Source organism: Periplaneta americana, chromosome 14, assembly GCF_040183065.1.
Source record: "Periplaneta americana isolate PAMFEO1 chromosome 14, P.americana_PAMFEO1_priV1, whole genome shotgun sequence".
Taxonomy (NCBI): Eukaryota; Metazoa; Arthropoda; class Insecta; order Blattodea; family Blattidae; genus Periplaneta; species Periplaneta americana.
Window position 1 is genome coordinate 20815868 of NC_091130.1, and position 22448 is coordinate 20838315.

Consider the following 22448-nt stretch of genomic DNA (forward strand, 5'->3'; position numbering starts at 1 on the left):
TACAAAGGCAGCCCGATTCTAAAAACTGACAGTGTTTTCCTAAAATAATTTTCACACCGCCTCACAATGTACACTTTTCCCAGTCTAGGTGGGCAAAAATCAAATTTCGACGTGTTTAGTCAGGCATAGGTGAATATGAATTCATGTTCTTTAACATTTGAAGAATGTTGTGAGTAACAGCTTTAGCAGCAAGCTACATTTACAAGGGTATGAACAATGAGTTCTTCCTGAGACTTCTCGCTCCTGTTCAGTCGTATTCAGAGAGGCCTACTATGTGGGTGAAAAGAGCCAATTGTTAGTGATTTATTGTGTTGTGAGACATGTAGTCTATTCGGAGAGGTACGTTCCTACTAATGTAACTTCAATTTCAAGTTCGTAAAGTATTTTTCTTCTTACAGCAGGATTTAAATATTACAATTGAAAAAAAACTACGGGCTAAAGCAGGGAGATGTACTATCACCTTTACTTTTTTAACTTCGCTCTAGAATATGCCATTAGGAAAGTTCAGGATAACACAGAGGGTTTGGAATTGAACGGGTTACATCAGCTTCTTGTCTATGCGGATGACGTGAATATGTTAGGAGAAAATCCACAAACGATTAGGGAAAACAAGGAAATTTTACTTGAACCAAGTAAAGAGACAGGGTTGGAAGTAAATCCCGAAAAGACTAAGTATATGATTATGTCTCGTGACCAGAATATTGTACGAAATGGAACTATAAAAGTTGGAGATTTATCCTTCGAAGAGGTGGAAAAATTCAAATATCTTGGAGCAACAGTAACAAATGTAAATGACACTAGGAAGGAAATTAAACTCAGAATAAATATGGGAAATGCCTTTTATTATTCGGTTGAGAAGCTTTTGTCATCCAGTCTGCTGTCCAAAAATCTGAAAGTTAGAATTTATAAAACAGTTATATTACCGGTTGTTCTGTATGGCTGTGAAACTTGGACTCTCACTTTGAGAGAGGAACATAGGTTAAGGGTTTTTGAGAATAAAGTTCTTAGGAAAATATTTGGGGCTAAGAGGGATGAAGTTACAGGAGAATGGAGAAAGTTACACAACGCAGAGCTGCACGCATTGTATTCTTCACCTGACATAATTAGGAACATAAAATCCAGACGTTTGAGATGGGCAGGGCATGTAGCACGTATGGACGAATCCAGAAATGCATATAGAGTGTTAGTTGGGAGGCCAGAGGGGAAAGACCTTTGGGGAGGCCGAGACGTAGATGGGAAGATAATATTAAAATGGATTTGAGGGAGGTGGGATATGATGGTAGGGACTGGATTAATCTTGCTCAGGATAGGGACCAATGGGGGGCTTATGTGAGGGCGGCAATGAACCTCCGGGTTCCTTAAAAGCCAGTAAGTAAGTAATTGAAAAAATAAAAAATAAAGTTTTTCAAATATATGTCCGTTTACAACAATTTCAAAGATCCGGTGTTAAGAAATAATACGCCGAATTGTAGTTTCTAATTTCGTGACTTACTACATGTTAACAACGCCTAATGTATGCGTTTGCTTTGTACATCCCTTCCTTTCGAAAGCAAGCCGATTTTTGACACAAACACTATGTTGGCAGGAACAATAAAATACATAGGGAAATGTACAGCTCTGGCCCATTGGTATCTACAACAAGCAGCAATTGTTTGAGTAGGGAGGGTTTGAAACAAGCACCTCATTAATCCCAATGGTCATATTTTCACTCAGTTGCAGTGACGTAGTGGTAGTAGTGTTGGTATGGCAACGCACACACACATCCGCGGATATTTTTCATGTCCTCCAAAAGCGAATTGATCAAATGTACATCGGCCTCACAATTTTCCAATGGACGGGGCAAATGGAGAGAGGGGGTGAGGGAGAGGAACCCTCAACCCCTAGCCCATTCATTCCTACACGTTGTGTTCTGGTGACATTTAACGTAAATGATGATCCAACATTTCACCAAGTGTCTCATGGTACAGCCATACCTCCGTTCACCTGGACTGTCTATACAGCCCATATATAGTTACACTCATCTATATTCTATAGGTCCGAAGTTCACGCAACTTGACAGAATTATTTATGCAAGGCACTAACTTAATACTTTTGTAAAAGAGATTTCATTTTTCTATCGTAGGCCTATTATTATTATTATTATTATTATTATTATTATTATTATTATTATTATCCAATATTATTTTGAGAAGATTAAATCCATATGTAGATTAAATTATTGGGGATCATCAGTGTGGTTTTAGGCGTAATAGATCAACTATTGATCAGATATTTTGTATTCGACAGATAATGGAGAAAAAATGGGAGTATAAGGGTACAGTAGATCAGTTATTCATAGATTTCAAAAAGGCATATGACTCGGTAAGAGAGATATTTTATATGATATTCTTATTGAATTTGGTATTCCCAAGAAACTAGTTCAATTAATTAAAATGTGTCTCAGTGAAACGTAAGCAGAGTCCGTACAGGTCAGTTTCTGTCAGATGCGTTTCCAATTCACTGTGGGCTAAAGCAAGGAGATGCACTATCACCTTTACTTTTTAACTTTGCTCTAGAGTATGCCATTAGGAAAGTCCAGGATAACAGAGAGGGTTTGGAATTGAACGGGTTACATCAACTGCTTGTCTATGGGGATGACGTGAATATGTTAGGAGAAAATGCACAAACGATTAGCGAAAATACGGGAATTTTACTTGAAGCAAATAAAGAGATAGGTTTGGAAGTAAATTCCGAAAAGAAAAAGTATATGATTATGTCTCGTGATGAGAATATTGTACGAAATAGAAATATAAAAATTGGAAATTTATCCTCTGAAGAGGTGGAAAAATTCAAATATCTGAGAGCAACAGTAACAAATATAAATGATACTCGGGAGGAAATTAAACTCAGAATAAATATGGGAAATGCCTGTTATTATTCGGGTGAGAAGCTTTTATCATCCAGTCTGCTGTCAAAAAATCTGAAAGTTAGAATTTATAAAACAGTTATATTACCGGTTGTTCTGTATGGTTGTGAAACTTGGACTCTCACTTTGAGAGAGGAACATAGGTTAAGGGTGTTTGAGAATAAGGTGCTTAGGAAAATATTTGGGGCTAAGAGGGATGAAGTTACAGGAGAATAGAGAAAGTTACACAATACAGAACTGCACGCATTGTACTCTTTACCTGATATAATTAGGGACAGTAAATCCAGACGTTTGAGATGGGCAGGGCATGTAGCACGTATGGGCGAATCCAAAAATGCATATAGAGTGTTAGTTGGGAGGTCGGAGGGAAAAAGACCTTTGGGGGGGCCGAGACGTAGATGGGAAGATAATATTAAAATGGGTTTGAGGGAGGTGAGATATGATGTTAGAGACTGGATTAATCTTGCTCAGGATAGGGACCAATGGCGGGCTTATGTGAGGGCGGCAATGAACCTCCGGGTTCCCTAAAAGCCAGTAAGTAAGTATCATTATTTAATCCACAAAATACAGGAGTATTTTCTTGGATTTACAGAATACACACAGGTAGGCCTACTTATTGGGCATATAACCAAGTGAAACTTTTTTACCTATTTACACCACATTTTATACACAATCCTACGTAACTAATAGGTACAAATCTAGTTTCATATTAAGATATATGGATCGTATGTGGAGACTGACAGGATGGTGGAAAATAGAGAAGATTGAAGAATGCTGCATTTGTAGTGAAGGACCTGCCTGTGGGCAGAATTCCGAAAATAATCAAAATCTCAAAATCGAATCAAACCATTAAAACCAATCAAAATCATACATAAAAATCGAAATAATTTTGAATTGTATTCTCATAGTTATGAAACAAAAGGTATGAATTCTTTAAGATTGTTTGAACCAAAATGCAACACTGTTACAGTATTTAATCATAGTAGTAATTTAGGCCCAAGAATATATAACAAATTTATATTTAAATATCCTAATCTTGTCAATTCTAATAGTTCTAGTATTAAATTTAAAAAGTTATGTACGGTATGGATTTTATAAAAATTGAAAAATTATAAATTTAAATTTATATACTATAATTGCATAGTAGACATAAGGCAAATTGTATTGTATAATTATTAATTTGAATTCAGGAATCCGCCCCTGAACACAAGTTCTACTCTTTCAGGGACGAGCTAAAGTTTTTCTGTATATATTATATTTTATGTTACAATTATTAGCAAAATAAAATAAATAAAATAAAAATAAAAATTGAGGCAATGAAATCCACAAAAGTACCCACACAATAAAAACCAAACAGATATCAAAATCATTCATAAAAGCCAAACCACCCGAATTATCGAAATCAACAAAAATACCCAAAGCCGCTGAGAAAAAATCAAGCCATCCAAGCTAGGCAAACCAAAAGAAATAACATACATTACATGGATTACATAGTCTAAATACATACGTACATAATATACATACATACATACATACATACGAGTACATAGTGTTCTGACAAATGGTGGGTCTTTCACTGCAAACCCAGCATTCTCCAATCTCATATTTTCTGCCTTCCTCTTAGTCTCCGCATATGATTCATAATATATCTTAATGTCGTCTATCATCTGATATCTTCTTCTGCCCCGAACTCTTCTCCCGTTCACCACTGCTTCCAGTGCATCCTTCAGTAGGCAGGATCGTCTCAGCCAGTGACCGAACAAATTCATTTTCCTTTTCTGATCAGTTACAGCATAAATTCCTTCTTCACCCACTCCTTTTTAACACAGTTTCATTTCTTATTCTGTCTGTACATTCCACACGCTCCATCCTTCTCCACATTTCAAATGCTTCTAGTCGTTTCCCTTCATTTCGTCGTAATATCCATGTCTCTGCTCAATACAATGTCATACTACACACAAAGCACTTCACTAGTCTCTTCTTTAGTTATTTGTCCAGAAGTCCGCAGAAAATGCTCCTTTTTCTATTAAAAGCTTTCTTAGCCATTGCTAGAGAGTGGATGCGGGATAATTCATCGTTGAATGTAGGTGCACATTTACTATATGTTACATTTTTTTCATTCAGACCATTGGCTCAACAGGTTTTAAACGTAAACAGACGACGTCAACATGCTACTGTATCTCCGTACAGTCAGAAGGAAAAGAAAACGTATTGTAGTACATACCTTGCAAGGTTCAGTCCTCGTCATCAATGATGCAATTACCAGCGTTGCAGTAAACGACGATATATTCTCGTAAGTTGTCAAAGCTGAACAGTCTTCGCCTATCGCTTAAACACTTTTTGTATCGAGAGAATTTCTGAAGAAAATCTCTAAAATGGGGATCACTCAATATCTTTAGAGGAATATTTGTACTGAGCATCCTGTTGCACAACTAAATGATGATGATGATGATGATGATGATTATGATGATGATGATGTAGATGGTTCCTCAAATTTCATTTCAACGCATTTCCTGTGCGATGTACTTGCAATGTTTCTCTATAACCTGAGTTGTTCTGGTTTTTATTTCAATTTTACAAACATTACACATGATATTGTCTTCGTTAATACATAAAATGTCACTCTCATACTTCTTAATTGCATTTCGTATCTCTGAGCGAATTTAACGTTTTGACTTCGACATTATGAATGGATCAGCACAACATATTCAACGCGTACTAAATACTTGATCAGGGTAATACAACTGCACACATTGCGTTGCAATGTTACTACGAACGGATCGGGGTTGCTTAGTTTTGTACGCTTCTGTACACAAAAGACGAACGGCGCGGCACGTGCCATATACTCTGATACGAAACAACTTCACTTTTTCTTAAGTCATCCCGCATTCACTGTCTAGCCATTGCTATTCGCCTTTTGACTTCTTGACAGGCGTTCATTTACTGCTTATAGTACAAGTATTTAAAGTTGTCCATTTGCTCTACTGCCTCATTTAGTATTCGCACGTTTACTTTCTTTATTTTTCTTCCGATAACCATGGTATTCATCTTGTTTGCATTTATAATAAAACTATCCAAAATAGCAATGATGTCCGAACCAAGTCATCTAAATTTTCCAAACCAAATAACGATATCAAAATCAATAAATAAATAGCCCTATGTTCGTGATAATCAAATCAATCAATTAAACTATTCAAACAAACTATCCAACCACCCTACCGCCTCAAATAAAAACAATTCAAATCAAACAACCCACTCACAGCTAAATCAACCAAACCAGACCAAATCAGTCAAACAAATCAAATGGTACAACGAGTCAATTCAACCAAATCAACTTAATATCTGGGAACTATCCACGGTACTTCGCCGAAAAATCTGTTACGTGCCGGTAACTGAAAAATGAATGCATCGAGATTCGAACTCCATGCCACTCAAGTTTAAAAGCGAGTACTTGAGTCTGTGGTCTCCCTATTTGGTTCCCACACACCCACCCTCTCTCGAAAGAAAGAGGAGTTAATGCAGTACACATCTTGAAGAGGAGGCGGCCATTATTGTATTGAAAGAGACGCGTGGAGATTTCCGGAGTACAACCACTTGACCCACCCTATCGTCGAAAAAGTCTATGTAACGTTGACGGGGGTAAGGGTAACACGGAGACCTATAAATATGGGAGAAACTGCAGGGCTAATAATTTTTAAGCTAACAAAAGAAGAACCAATGTTTAAACAAACTTACAATGTTCATTTGCGTGCTGAACATCCTAGCAACAAATCACACGACGGACTCTAAAACATCTGAAAACCGCTAGCTCCAAATTCCCACTCTTACTACAATACAGACACCATTGAAAATGTATTTTTTTCCGGTTGGACAATTCGACAAAAAAAGACAAAAGAAGGGGAGGATGGGGAGGGGGAATATACGTCATTGATGTTACCCAATACGTCCACAGAACTATATACATACCCGTAATTAAAGTCACACTCTATTTTCTGAATGAAACGTCAGAAACAAAGGTCCAGTGGCTTGCATAATATATTGGAACTCTCTACGTTTACCATCCCTCTCCCCAACCACCCCTGGCCAGTCCGTCTGTATGTAAATATAAAATACTCGTGTCAAGTGCAAACCTTATGGCCCAGGGTTCTGGAAGCAATAAAACATTACGGTGGTATAGTGGAAAAGTGGGATGAGTCGGACACCAGCATCGAAGTCCTCGGCGTATATACCTACATACATTATCAGCAGCGGCAGCAGTAGAGAGAGTTCCATTTTAAAAAACATTGCGGGACATGTACCATTTGTTAGACTTGTTACGACTTACCCCCTCAAAAAAACCCACCCCCACCCTTCTGTCTGTCTCTCTCGAACCTCCACCAACGTTACAGCATGATGGGAACGTTTTGTTGTAGTATTTGTCCTGTATGTATGTTACCGACATCGCACCATCAAACCCCCTACCCCAAAAACTCCCCATCCCTCCATACCGCCACCCATTTGCCTGTAAAACTAAATTCTAAACCCCTCTTCACAGAAACGACGTCAGGGTGTAATGCTGCTAGAGAGAGGGAGAGAGAGGCTGGTGTGGGGGTTAGAACAGTACTGACATGTTTTACCTTTCATACCAACCACGTTAACAAGTTTGTGCAATTACCAGACTCCCTATGCACTGGAGAATGCAACCCCCTCAAACCCCTTTCGTGTGGGGGTGGGAGATTGCGGAGGGTGGGATACGAAAACAACAACAGACCCATACGTTGAAGTTGAGTAGGGGATTTGGTCCAGGGTGAAGAGACACACACACAGAGAGAGGTAGTAGTGGGGGGGGGGGGTAGTTGCTAGCTGGCGGGTACGTTATATTGATGGAGGGCACACTGAATTGTATCGCTATAGGTATGGCAGTGTGAGGACAATGGCTAATGATACACCGGTCCACTTGCCATTGTGTTTTTGTTAGATAGAGAGAGGGCAGGCCTGCAGGCAAGTGGGCCCTGTGTACGCTCCCCAAAAGCTTTAGACATGTCGCCGCATATACGTACGTCCTTCCCTTCGTTGCTACCCCTTGTCTGGAAATCAGGTCTCTACAACCATAACATGTGCATACGACCTCATTTCCGTATCTATCGCTTCCCGTTCCTCGCTAAAAGTTAAGGAAGAACGAAACTCTGTCAGCTGGTTGCACATCGTTCACAAGTGCCGCTTGCAAATTCTGACGACCTCGTTACACGAATTTAGACGTAATGGCTTCCTATTTCACGTTGGTGTGAGATCCAGATTATTTCAATCTATTGTGATCTAAATTCAGGCGATTCACGTTCGATGTCTAGTAGGGAAATTGTACATTTCAACTTTCACCCATAAAGACAAACTTTTTTTTTATGTAAAACGTCTTACATTTCAATAATTTCAAGGAAAAATTTTAAATTATTCAAATCACTTTCACAGGGAACTATACCTTAAAGTTAGATTTGCATATTAATACACGTCACTGTTCGTTGACATAAAAACCACAATTCAAGTCACATAGAGTTTGTGTGCACTCAATGTTGGTTGCTTGACGGTTATCAGCCCACTTTGAAGTCTGTGAATATAAAGGGAGAAATTGAGTAAGGGTCTGGTAGAGTTACTGGATAGCTCAGTTGGTAGAGCTTTGGTGCGTTTAGCCAAAGGTCCCTCGTTCGATACCCGACCCCGGCACAATTTTTCCCTTGAAATTATTCAAATAAGCTTCACAGGGAGCTATACTTGAAAGCTAGATTTGCAATATTAATACACATTACTGTTCGTTAAGAGAAAAACCACAATTCAAATCACAGAGTTTGTGTGCACTCAATGTTGGTTGCATGACGATTGTCAACTCACTTTGAGGTCTGTGGAAATAAAGAGAGAAATTGAGTGGGGGTCTGGTAGAGCTCCGGGATAGCTCAGTTGGTAGACCCTTGGCGTGTTTAGCCTAAGGTCCTGGGTTCGATACCGGGCACCGGGACAATTTTTCCCTTGAAATTAATCAAATCAGCTTCACAGGGAGCTATACCTGAAAGCTGGATTTGCATAATACACGTCACTGTTCGTTAACAGAAAAACCACAATTCAAGTCACACAGAGTTTGTGTGCACTAAATGTTGGTTGCTTGACGGTTGTCAAATCACTTTGAGGTCTGTGAATATAAAGGGAAAAATTGAGTAAGGGTCTGGTAGAGTTCCTGGATAGCTCAGTTGGTAGAGCGTTGGTGCGTTTAGCCAAAGATCCCGGTTCGATACCCGGCCCCGCAACAATTTTTCCCCTGAAATTATTCAAATCAGTTTCACAGGGAGCTCATACTTGAAAGCTAGATTTACATAAAACACGTCACTGTTCCGTAACACAAAACTACAATTCAAGCCACACAGAGTTTGTGTGCACTCAATGTTGGTTGCTTGACGGTTATCAGCCCACTTTGAGGTCTGTGGATATAAAGAGAGAAATTCAGTAGAGTTCCCGGGTAGCTCAGTTGGTAGAGCCTTGGTTCATTTAGCGAAAGGTCCCGGGTTCGATACCCGGCCCCGGAACAATTTTTCCCTTGAAATTATTCAAATCAGCTTCACAGAGAGCAACACCTGAAAGCTAGATTGGCATAATACACGTCACTGTTCGTTAACACAAAACAACAATTTAAGTCACACCGAGTTAGTGTGCACTCAGTTTTGGTTGCTTGACGGTTGTCAGCCCACTTTGAGGTCTGTGGATATAAAGGGAGAAATTGAGTAGGGGTCGGGAAGAGTTTCTGGGTAGCTCAGTTGTAGAGGCTTGGTGCGTTTAACCAAAGGTCCCGGGTTCGATACCTGGCCCCGGAACAATTTTTCTCTTGAAATTATTCAAATCAGCTTCACAGATTTGCTAGATTTGCATAATACACGTTACTGTTCGTTAACAGAAAACTACAATTCAAGTCACACAGAGTTTGTGTGTACTGAATGTTGGTTGCTTGACGGTTGTCAGCCCACTTTGAGATCTGTGGAAATAAAGGGAAAAATTGCGTAGGGGTCGGGTAGAGTTCCTGGATAGCTCAGTTGGTAGACCCTTGGCATGTTTAGCCAAAGGTCGCGGGAACAATTTTTCCCTTGAAATTATTCAAATAAGCTTCATAGGGAGCTAAGCCTGAAAGCTAGATTTGCACAATACACGTCACTGTTCGTTAATAGAAAACCACAATTAAAGTCACATTGAGTGTGTGTGCACTCAATGTTGGTTGCTTGACGGTTGTCAGCCCACTTTGAGGTCTGTGGACATAAAGGGAGAAACTGAGTATGGGTCCGGTAGAGTTCCTGGGTAGCTCAGTTGGTAGAGGCTTGGTGCGTTTAACCAAAGGTCCCGGGTTCGATACCCGGCCCCGGAACAATTTTTCTCTTGAAATTATTCAAATCAGCTTCACAGAGAGCTACACCTGAAAGCTAGATTTGCATAATACACGTCACTGTTCGATAACACAAAACTACAATTCAAGTCACACAAAGTTCGTGTGCACTCAGTGTTAGTTGCATGACGGTTGTCAGCCCACTTTGAGGTCTGTGGATATAAAGGGAGAAATTGAGTAGGGGTCGGGAAGAGTTTCTGGGTAGCTCAGTTGTAGAGGCTTGGTGCGTTTAACCAAAGGTCCCGGGTTCGATACCTGGCCCCGGAACAATTTTTCTCTTGAAATTATTCAAATAAGCTTCACAGGGTGCTATTCCTGAAAGCTAGATTTGCATAATACACATCACTGTTCGCTGACATAAAAACCACAATTAAAGGCACACAGAGTTAGTGTGCACTCAGTGTTGGTTGCTTGACGGTTGTCAGCCCACTTTGAGGTCTGTGGATATAAAGGGAGAAATTCAGGAGGGGTCGGGTAGAGTTCCTGGGTAGCTCAGTTGGTAGAGGCTTGGTGCGTTTAGCCAAAGATCCCGGGTTCGATACCCGGCCCAGGAAGAATTTTTCCCTTGAAATTATTCAAATCAGTTTCACAGGGAGCTATACTTGAAAGCTAGATTTGCAATATTAATACACATTACTGTTCGTTAACAGAAAAACCACAATTCAAATCACACAGTTTGCGTGCAGTTAATGTTGATTGCTTAACGGTTGCCACTTTGAGGTCTCTGGATATAAAGAGAGAAATTGAGTAGGAGTCGGGTAGAGTTCCTGGGTAGCTCAGTTGGTAGAGGCTTGGTGCTTTTAACCAAAGGTCCCGGGTTCGATACCCGGCCCCAGAACAATTTTTCTCTTGAAAGTATTCAAATCAGCTAGATTGTTCTTACATTTCGTCGATGCTTGCGGTATCAGACTTTGACGTTACCTAAGCTTCTTCATAGTGCTGCAAGCGGACAACTTTACTTCTTGTTCTTTGACCCAAATGGCTATGAATTACTTTATTGGCAGTTACAAGTATACAGTAGGCTAATATTTCCAGCGTTCTTAAATTTCCTGCGTCCAACTGTCTTAGTGTCTGATCCGTCACAAGATTATTACCGGACAGTACACTTAACGGACAATAACACACGCCACTTTTACTTTCCAGTTCCGCACGCAAGACTTATAACAGAATTTAGATTTATATAGGAGAAACCATTATGCTTTCTCTGTGCTGCAAGAAGTATCATCAACACACGTTAATTGTGCGATGTGTCAAGATCATGCCAGCAGCTCGGATTAATGGCAACGAAGGGAACTCCATGCAGCCCTTGATAACGAGGTGCGTGCACGGAAATATATGACCAGATGGCAGGAGGGGGGAAAAAGAGAGAGGGACTAGAGCTTGTAATTTCACTTTATATTTTGTTGTTTATGTACGCCAAATCTCTTGTCATATGAAAAAAAAAATACAAGAACATCAGCATACATTAAAAAAAACTATAGTTATCTATGTCACATTCTGAAACAAGTATTTTTATACGGAGATCGTTATAAAAACAAAAAAAGAGGTGAACAGAGACAAATGCCTGTCCTTAAAGTACCATAGTCTTCAACATGAAAAAAATGGTGTCATAAAGATGACACATACTTTCTCATAATACGCTTTAAGCACTTTACAAAAATTCAATCCTTTTATCATACTTTATTTAAAAACGCTGTATAAACTGCTAGGTTATTTTGCGTCGATCCTTTTACTTTACTAGCAACATTATTACTAATTGCATTTTATTTATTTATCATTCAGAAGAAATAAATATATTAAGTAAATTACTGTCACATTCTGAAACAATGCAGAAGATGTATGGCTTGGACTTCTATTGCTGGGGAAGTACACAAACACAACGATTCGAAGGCTGGGTATGTTGCAGTAGCTATAGAAATACAGTAGAACCCCGGTCATCCGTCTCCATATTAACCGATCGGCGAATTATCCGACTATCTTTCTCTCGCTCTTTTCTTTCTTTATTTCTTTGCTGCGGAAAAAAATAGTTTTACGATTAAAAAAATTATATATATATATATATATATATATATATATATATATATATATATATTTTTTAAATTCAGAATGGTGGCAGTTCACTGTGCAGTGACGAAGCGTTTCCCTCACAACTCAAAAACTATCGACCATTCTGTGATGAAATTTTTTGTGTGTGTTTATGCATGTCATATTTACAATATGATGCAAAATCACTTCTCTATCTTTGATAAATAGTCTAATAAAAAATAAATTAATTTAAAAAATGGACAAATATCAGTATTTTCTTCTAACACAAAATTAAAAATATATATTATTTATTAAGGAATGTAGTTGAAAGAGCATGATATTGTACACATGAGTTTCAGCAATACAATAAAAGAGAGAGAACATGTAAAAGTTAACAAGTTTATGAGTTATGAAGGAAACGGTTCATCACTGCACAGTGAACTGCCACCATTTTAAATTTTGAAAAAAAAAAAAAATATATATATATATATTTTTTTTTTATAATTTTTTCATATAGCAGGAGGACAGTGTTTTACATATACCAATTTTCATTACTGTACAAGATACAGTAATGGAGGGAAAAAAATGTTGAATATTTTCAAAAATGTTACTGCTGTAAGCTGTCCTAACCCCTTATTTATTTAATCAATTAAATTAAATTAAATTAATTTAATTTTAATTTAATTTTAATTTACTTTATTTAATTTTTATTTTAATTTATTTTATTTAATTTTTATTTTAATTTATTATATTTAATTTTTATTTTAATTTATTTTATTTTATTTTATTTTTATTTTAATTTATTTTATTTAATTTTTATTTTAATTTATTTTATTTTATTTTTATTTTTAATTATTTTATTTTATTTTTATTTTTATTTATTTTATTTAAATTTTATTTTTATTTATTTTATTTCTAATTTTATTTTTATTGATTTTATTTCTAATTTTATTTTTATTTATTTTATTCCTAATTTTATTTTTATTTATTTTATTCCTAATTTTATTTTATTTATTTTATTTCTAATTTTATTTTTATTTATTTTATTTCTAATTTTATTTTTATTTATTTTATTTCTAATTTTATTTTTATTTATTTTATTTCTAATTTTATTTTTATTTATTTTATTTCTAATTTTATTTTTATTTAATTTATTTCTAATTTTATTGTTATTTATTTTATTTCTAATTTTATTTTATTTATTTTATTTCTAATTTTATTTTTATTTATTTTATTTCTAATTTTATTTTTATTTATTTTATTCCTAATTTTATTTTATTTATTTTATTCCTAATTTTAATTTTATTTATTTTATTTCTAATTTTAATTTTATTTATTTTATTTCTAATTTTATTTTTATTCATTTTATTTTTAATTTTATTTTTATTTATTTTATTTCTAATTTTATTTTTATTTATTTTATTTCTAATTTTATTTTTATTTATTTTATTTCTAATTTTATTCTAATTCTAATTCAATTCAATTCAATTCTATTCTATGCTATTGTATTCTATTCTAATTTAATTTATTTTAATTTAATTTAATTTAATTTTATTTTATTTAATTAATTAATTTATTTATTTATTTAACCTGGTAGAGATAAGGCCATCAGGCCTTCTCTTTCCCTCTACCAGGGGATTACAACTACAATATTAAGAATATAATTACAATTAATATTAAATTTACAAATACAATAAAAATCGAAGTACTAAAAGATTAACTGATTAATAAAAGCTAGACAGTTTATTGTAAAAGTACGAAGAGAGAAACATTTATTTTTTATTAATTAAGTAAAAGCAACCTACTAACGACAGCCAAGCTGAGAATTTCATTGCTTTTAAAATTCATCGTATTTAGCCAGGTTTGAACCCGTGAACCTCGGATTCAATACCAAGTATAGTTACCACTAGATCACCAATGGTGACAATTATTAAGCTGTACTTGCGATAGAAAATAAAATCCTTACATTCTGTAATTTCGTACAAAAGATTAAAGTCATTTAGATAGGAATTAAAATAGATAAAAAACATAAATAAATCCAAGATACTCAAAGTTGAAGTTAGAGGTTAATACGATAGTGCTGCCGACATAAGCATGAAAAATATCCTGCGAATATAGAAGTGTCAAAAGGGAATTATAAAAACACAAATAATAAAAAAACACATTTTGATAGCTTGTAGCACGTATTCTGAAGGATACGTACAAAGCTTTATCAACGAACAAACCTGCCTGGATTATCTTGTCACCTACATACATACAAACAGAGTCAACATTACTAACAAGACACATCAAGCGACTTTATTCACATACCAACATGTCTGCTTCTAGATATGGGAGAGCGGTTAGAATTTAGAAATGAGCAGGAAAAATTCAAGCATCTCTCAGTACGTCATGACATGTAGCAGGATGATTCTGTTAGAGTGTGCAAGATGTACACGAAGCTTGTACATCGCGCGTCTGTAACGAAAAAGCTAATCTACGAAGTGACTCTGTAGTAAAAAATATCAGATGAAGAAACCGCGAACGAAATATCATTGCACAGTACATCATGCAGAGACTCCTACAGAGCCGAACTCGGTAAATTAGTTACAAAATGGAAGAAACTGTAAGAGTGATTGGTTTCAAACCACTGTTAACATCAAGCATATTATAGAGCCTTTCACCAACAGATGTTAAAACTTAACAGTTATAAGTAAGAACCGGATTTTTATGTAATATCAAGGTGTGAAATATGTACATATTTATGTAAGAAAAATAAGCTGAATATGTACCATAATATGTAAAATCATGAAAATATTTAATATCAATATGTGGCAGGCATAAAAAAATTGGAGATTTATCCTTCGAAGAGGTGAAAAAATTCAAATATCTTGGAGCAACAGTAACAAATATAAATGACACTCAGGAGGAAATTAAACGCGGAATAAATATGGGAAATACGTGTTATTATTCGGTTGAGAAGCTCTTATCATCCAGTCTGCTGTCCAAAAATCTGAAAGTTAGAATTTATAAAACAGTTATATTACCGGTTCTTCTGTATGGTTGTGAAACTTGGACTCTCACTCTGAGAGAGGAACATAGGTTAAGGGTGTTTGAGAATAAGTTGCTTAAGAAAATATTTGGGGCTAAGCGGGATGAAGTTACAGGAGAATGGAGAAAGTTACACAACACAGAACTGCACGCATTGTATTCTTCACCTGACATAATTAGGAACTTAAAATCCAGACGTTTGAGATGGGCAGGGCATGTAGCACGTATGGGCGAATCCAGAAATGCATATAGAGTGTTAGTTGGGAGACCGGAGGGAAAAAGACCTTTACGGAGGCCGAGACGTAGATGGGAGGATAATATTAAAATGGATTTGAGGGAGGTGGGATATGATGATAGAGACTGGATTAATCTTGCACAGGATAGGGACCGATGGCGGGCTTATGTGAGGGCGGCAATGAACCTTCGTGTTCCTTAAAAGCCATTTGTAAGTAAGTAAGTAAGTAAGTATGTGGCAGGTATAGGATAGGTAAGACTTTCCAGTTGTGATTTCAGAGAGCACCCGACTTTTTTACCGCATACTTGACACATTGCAATTATTTTTCCAACTGTAGTGAAACCTTCGTCCATCCCAATCCATGATTTTATTTTTGTCGTTAGGATTGAAGATACAGTGATCATTTTAGTTAGTTAAAAGCAGTAGATAAACTCACTTGCACTTTATACTGTAAGTACTAAAACTGGAGAACTGAGTGAAATGAATGACACAACAGTACTGCAAGCACTGTTTCGCTTTACTGGATTAGGAGAATATAAGAGGAGATGTGGGACACATGCATTTTGACTGGTCCCTGTAAGACACAAAGTACCTACTAAAACCTCAAACTATAGGCATTTACAAACTGTTGTTTGCCTGGAACTAAGGAAGTTATCTTTCGTGCCGAAATATATCTTTTCTTGGGTAGGTAAAAATCTGTGTATTTCACATTGTAAACTTCCCTAACAGAAGTTCTTTTTTTTTTTTTTTCCTTTTAGAGAAGTAAAAATGAATAATCCCATAAATATGCACATATATGTAATACCAAGCCATAATATATAATGTGGGGTAAATATGTAAAAATATGTAGTATCAAATTTTAATATATTAACGGTAATTATAAGATTCGCAAAGATTTGTTATTTATATACGGTTAGGTGGAAAGGAATATAATATGTAATTACATAAAAATCCGGTCCCTAGTTATAAGGATGTAACATTAAATTCAACACAAAAAAATGTTTCACGAACAGCTGTTAACTTTAACAATTAGTCAAACTGTTTGTTAAGTTAACGTCACAATTTTCAGTGTTAAAATCTGAATTACGGTTGTCGATATTATTATTATTATTATTATTATTATTATTATTATTAATCCGTGGCGCTACAGCCCGTGAAGGGCCTAGACAGACCAGCCGGCTGCTGGCCTCACGCCCACATGCCGAAGCAGAGGTGGACGATCATCCAACCAGAATGGAGGTATCGTGTGGTTAGCATGATGATCCCCCCAGCTGTTATAGCTGGCTTTCGTAACCGGATTTCGCTACCTATCGTAGCTCCCCAAGTGCATCACGATGCTGAGTGGGCATCGGTCCCATACACTGGCCGAAATTTCATGAGAAAATTTCTTCCCCCATGAGGACTCGAATCAGCGCGCATTCCGCAACGCCAGTCCTAGGTAGAATGCCTTAGACCACTAAGCCACAGCGCGGGACCGACATTATTATTATTATTATTATTATTATTATTATTATTATTATTATTATTATTATTATTATTGATAAACATCTGAAATGGGACAAACATATTAACTACCTTTGTAAGAAATTATGTAGAATAATACAGGGCTTTCATTTCGAAACTTCCCAGTCTAAATAAGTAATTATTTAAATTGAATTCAATTTAAGCAAAAAAAAAACACGTTAATTTAGATATTGAGGGGGAAGTCTGAAACCAGGCTTAATTGCATTTTAGATTTCACTCCCATCCCCCAGCCACCCCCACTTTGAAATTTCAAATGGCACCCCTATATTTTTATACTTAAATATGAAAGAGTATTCAATTGTTTATACACCTCGTTCATTTGTTTTCGCGTCTTTTTTTCTATCGTCGCCTGGTAACCTGGAATTTTGTTATTGTCAATTGATTGTAGGATGAAAAAACAGCTTATTTTGTGTAATTTCCTAAATTTAAGGGATGATTTATGCTCTCTCTTGAAGGGTATACACAGAATTTTAATAGTACATTATGCAACGAGCCTATAATGATAGTAATTAAGAATCGAGTATGGATATTTATGAAACAAGCGCAAGCGAGTTTCATAATTTTCATACGAGCTTCTTAATTACCATTATAGGCGAGTTTCATACGACTTTTTATGCTCGACCATATTTCTAACTTGAAATTAGCGGTATTCAGATGTATACATTTTATTTGTAACTGACAAGATCGGAAGTGACCTTGTTCTAGGTCGTGAATTGTGAGATGTGCGCAGACGCGAAAGTATTGATTTTTTCCGAGGAACAATAATGTCATTGACCCTGACGTAGTCCCGTTAAACATGATAATATTATAACCTTGATTATTGAATTCGACATTGAAAAACGAGATGACAAATTGAATTTATTTGAATATTATTTACAATTAACGCTAATTATTATAGTAACAGAACATAACCTTCTGCGACAGTATTGGATTTCCAGCCTCCGTGACTTTTCGCTAATTCTCTTTCGATTGCATATCCGAGAATAATCGATACTTGCAGTTTTATAACGATACAAAGCTGACTTGTCATTGGCTGAACACATGTAAGCTGAGTTATCATCGGCTGAAGACCTGTACTTTAATGAGTAGGTGTACTTTAATGACATGCATTAAAGAACTGCTACCAAATGTATAATTAGTACATTTCGGCATGGTCGAGCATAAAATAATTCAATACACAAACATAACTATTACATGAAATGCTCAATAAGTTTTTGTAGCTTTATTGTCTTCAGCTGTAATCAATAATAACAACAATTAGAAAGCTGGCTTGTCAGTAAAAGACCGGCAATTGGGCAGAACATTATGTATATGTATATGTGTGTGTGTATATAAAGAGGAAAATTTTAGCTCACCATGACACTCCATGGGAGTGGGAGCAAAGAGAATTACTTACGCATCGTCACTTTTCTTTGAAGATAAAGTGAAAGCACACATGAACATAAAATTACACGAAATGGATTTCAGTACAGCTTGAGACCATTAGTGATCATTCAGTCAATGCTAAGCGGACATAAAGGGCCGACTGTTGAGTGTTTAAAAATTCTGTAATATTACTTACGTTTTTTTTTTGGACTTTTATAAAAAAAAAACTTCACAAATGAACATACCAGTGCTGAAGATCAACGAATAAGTGCAGTTGGTGGGAATAAATTGTGTGGATAACTTGGCTTTGACTTTTATAATTAAGTTATAATAGACATCAAATATAGTTGAGTAACAAAAAACAAAATCTTAGCAACGTCGCGTACTTTAAGGTATTAAATTATAAATGTCTTCATGGCTTAATTTCATTTCGGTCTATTCTAAAGTGATTGCAATCTCACACTAATTAAGGGATAAAATCATAGCATTAAAATCACTTTTCAAGTTGTTTATATCACTTCATCCATGTGGCAGTCCTCTAATGAGGAAAGTTTTGTAAACTGAATTACATTTTCCTCTATCTGCAGCAAACTCTAACCCATAATAATAATAATAATAATAATAATAATAATAATAATAATAATAATAATAATAATAAATAATAATAAATAATAATAATAATAATAATATTTTTTATTTTAGTAGGTTATTTTACGACGCTTTATCAACAGCTTAGGTTATGTAGAGTCTGAATGAGATGAAGGTGATAATGCCGGTGAAATGAGTCCGGGGTCCAACACCGAAAGTTACCCAGCATTTGCTCATATTGGGTTGAGGAAAAACCCCGGAAAAAACCTCAACCAGGTAACTTGCCCCGACCGGGAATCGAACCCGGGCTACCTGGTTTCGCGACTAGACGTGCTAACCGTTACTCGACAGGTGTGGACTACTACTACTACTACTACTACTAATAATAATATTAATAATAATAATAACAAATATTTTAAGAGCATTTTTATATCAGTTACTAAAAAGCAAACCTCACGCATAGACTACATTATTATAAATAAATGTCGAGAATAATTCTTTACTTATTAAAGAAGATCAAATGAAAACGAACCGTTAAGATTCCACAATGTCTGTGAGCAACAAGCAAGGTCCTCCATTTGATTTCCGTAATGCGAGTCGACGCTTTTCATTTGTTTGCGTGTTGCTACGCAACAGATGCAACGTCTCCAGAAACTTGGGAGGGTTGAAGAGCAAGACAACTTGGGGCATTGTAACAACCAGACTTGCATGAGTGAAGGAGCGAAGGAAGGGAAATCTCTTCCAAAGCTCGAGGCAACTTAGAGTGACAAAACTTGTGAACTCAGTGGCGGATTAGTCCGGGCCATCTCGTCATCGAAGCGAACAAGATATCAAGCAGGTCTCCAGCAGGCCAAGAATACTTACTAGACGCAGCAATAATAAACTCAATATTATGTACGCAGCTTGTGTGTGGCGTGGATATCTTGCACTCTTGTGCAAAAAGCTCCCATTTCACACACAAGATACATAAATTACTATTTTAGATACCAATTCCTAAATGTCAGCCAGGTAGCTCAGTTATTATAGCAACTGACTAGGACTGGAAGATCCGAGGTTCGATGCCAAGTGGTGACAGGATTTTCTCGTTGCTAAACTTCCAGTACGGTCCCCAGGTTCACTTAGTCTCTTGTCAAATTGAATACCGGGTCTTTCCCGAGGGGTAAAAGACGGTCGGAGCGTGTTGCCGACCACACCACCTCATTCTAGTGCCGAAGTTAAGAAACCATGATGCTGTACCTCCATGTCCCCCAGTGGTCTTCATGGCATGTAAAGAGGATGCCTTGACCTTTATTCCTAAAAGTATATCTTTTAAGGCTAGGCAAGTGTGTTATAAATTAACTACCATATGGTATAGTGCGAAAAGTACATTAACACTAGTGCATAAAGCATTTTTAACGCCAACCTTCATTTGTTTGCACCGATTGCCAGTTGCTTCTCACCAGATGTCACACAGAAACAATCGCAGATCGATAATAATTATTATATGTCACTGTAGGTACGTTAACAGAAAACCACAATTCTAGTTACACAGAGTTTATGTGCACTCAAAGTTGGGCTTCTGACGCCTTGTCAGCCCACTTGAGGTGTGTGGATATAAAGGGAAAAATTAGGACGGTGTTGGGTGTAGTTCCTGGGTAGCTCAGTCGGTAAAGCAGTCGTGCGCTAAGCGGGGGGTCCCAGGGTCGATACCCGGCCCCTGAACAATTTCTCCCTTGAAATTATTGAAACGAATAGTATTATTATTATTAATATATTATTATTCAAAAGACATGCCTACCGACATCACTTAATATAGGCCTACATCTGGATAAGAAAAAAGAACTACAGAGGTGTGAAAATTATTAGAATAATCTTAATTTTAAAGGTTTTTTAATAGTACCTTCACAAATATTAAATGAACTGATGAATATTGGTATATATTACTATACTGATGTAGGATATGTTTACTACTAACAATGCCGGGAAGCATTGTTGTACATTGGTATTTTTCTTATTTTACAATTGTTATGGGAATTCAGAAATTATTAAATTATGTTGGCGGAATTGGAAACATAAAAAATTATATGCACAAAACAGATATATACAGACGTGGACAAATTATTATCAAAATTGACGATTTTTATGATAATTCTGTTTACAAAATTTGACTTTTCAATTTAGACTACAGTTGACAATTTGCATATTTCCATCATTATAGTAGACAGAAATATGCAAAAATGTAACTGTAGTTTAAATTGAAGAGCCACATTTTGTAAAAATACATAATAAAAAATTTTTAATTTTGCTAAAAATTTATAAATATGCAAAAATTTCAACTGCAGTCAAAATTGAAGAGTCAAATTTTGTCAAAATATAAAATAAAAATCTTCAGTTTTGCTAATAATTTGTAAATATCCAAAATGTGAACTGTAGTCCAAATTGAAGAGTCGAATTTGGTAAAAATATACAATAAAAATCTTCAGTTTTGCTAATAATTTGTAAATATGCAAAAATATCAAATGTAGTCCAAATTGAAGAGTCAAATTTTCTAAAAATATACAATGAAAATCTTCAATTTTGCTAATAATTTGGAAATACGCAAAAATGTCAACTGTAGTCAGAATTGAAGAATCATATTTTGTAAAAATATATAATAAAAATCTTCAGTTTTGCTAATAATTTGTCCACGTCTGTACGTTCATTTGAACCTTCATAAGAATGTAAACGCAAAGAACAATTTGTTTAAAGCATTTCTTAATTAATTTTTTATGTTTCCAATTCCGCCAACATAATATAATAATTTCTGAATTCCCATAACAATTGTAAGATAAGAAAAATACCAATGTACAACAATGCTTTCCGGCATTGTTAGTAGTAAATATATCCTACATCAGTATAGTAATATTATATACCAATATTCAACAATTCAATGAATATTTGTGAAGGAACTATTAAAAAACCTTTAAAATTAAGATTATTCTAATAATTTTCACACCTCTGTATCATAAATTCCTAATGTTATTTTGTGGCGTCCATAATTGTTCAATTTCTCCATGGATACGATATAGCTTACGTAATACCTAGAAAATGTTATAGGCCCTAGGGGGAAAAAAAAGTCGTTTGCTTACTTATACTTACATCTCTTAACAATTCCAACAACTGACAAATGCTTTAATAATAACTCCAAAAGGAATTTCGGTTTCAACAGATACCGACATTATTTCTATCCTTATACTGCTTGTTTGAGGCTTGAAAGTAATGTAGTTTTCCCTAAGATAGGTTACTAGCCTTATCGTTAGGTAGTCCAGTGGTGGGGCTGCCACTTTTAGCCTCTGGACAGGCTTGTAATGCAGCATTTCCTCTGCATTTGATGAAACAGTTATACCGCTGTGACTCGGTCGCCA

The 22448-nt window shown here is 35.6% G+C and overlaps 1 protein-coding gene and 1 non-coding gene across 2 annotated transcripts in view; one reads left to right on the forward strand and one right to left on the reverse strand.

Moving 5' to 3' along the window:
* Positions 1-22448, reverse strand: part of LOC138713969 (ankyrin repeat domain-containing protein SOWAHA-like) — a 453145-nt gene that overhangs the window by 364291 nt on the left and 66406 nt on the right. The gene's annotated exons all lie outside the window — the stretch shown is intronic.
* On the forward strand, positions 9381-9453 carry TRNAN-AUU (transfer RNA asparagine (anticodon AUU)). The gene has a single exon. It is a non-coding gene; the product is annotated as a tRNA-Asn (tRNA).